The sequence below is a fragment of the Vigna unguiculata genome, chromosome 9, assembly GCF_037176805.1.
Source record: "Vigna unguiculata cultivar grain cowpea cultivar isolate G323 ecotype 2 chromosome 9, ASM3717680v1, whole genome shotgun sequence".
Lineage (NCBI taxonomy): Eukaryota > Viridiplantae > Streptophyta > Magnoliopsida > Fabales > Fabaceae > Vigna > Vigna unguiculata.
Window position 1 is genome coordinate 3,697,539 of NC_140800.1, and position 1,049 is coordinate 3,698,587.

A 1,049-nucleotide genomic window follows, 5' to 3' on the forward strand; every position below is an offset into this window, starting at 1 on the left:
GCAAGGGTAGTGACAATTTGATTTTAAGAAATTGTCTATAATAATAATAATAATAATAATAATAATAATAATAATAAGATATTCTATATTACAAATATTTTGTGGTCTATAGATGATCTCTATATAAAATATCTTTTACTCATAATTACAAATCTTCCTATATTTTATGTCAAACTCTAAAAAATAAAAAAAAAAATCACATCAATTAGTTTTTTTATCAGCAGCGGTTAGTAATTACATAAATTCAGTTATATGCAGTTATAAAAAAAAGTAAGGAGAATATTTCCCTTGCATTTTAACATGTAACGACAAAATAAAGAATATGACAGGAAAATGAGATTGGTCAACGTATCATTTAACTTTTTTTTTTTTCACATTGTTTACAGAAATAATTAATTATAGAAACAATGATAGTTAGATATATAATATTTGTATATGCACATAACAGTTAGATATATAATTATTGATTATTTCACAATATCGCTACAGTTTTTGAATCTGTAGGGTTGGCTTTGTAAGTAAATTAAAAAGAATGGCACATAGAATGATTTATATTATTAGTATTTCCAGCATCATGTCATGATCCATATATTGTCAACCTTGGTTTTAGATGGAAATCTCTTCTCTTATTCTTATATCTTTCATAAAAAATATTATATGAAAAATATATAGTTTTAGTTAAATTTTAAATTTTTTATTAAAATAAATTATTCTGATGAATGCTTAAAAAATTATATTTTTTAATTAAATTTTTAATAATGAATTTTGCTTATCTGCTAAGATGATATAGTCTTATCTTATCTTATCATTATTATGTATCTGAACATAAAAAATAAAAATGATAGAATTAAATTTTAAATTTCTTATATATTTAAATATTTTTTTATATTCATTTTTGTTAATAAATATTCAAATATTGTCTACTTTTGTATTAAAAATTTGTTATTTGATTTTTTTCGCCTAAAAAAAAATAACATGATTAAATTTTAAGTTATTAATAAAATTAAATAGTTTTAATTAAATTTCTATTAAAAATATTTTATTGAATA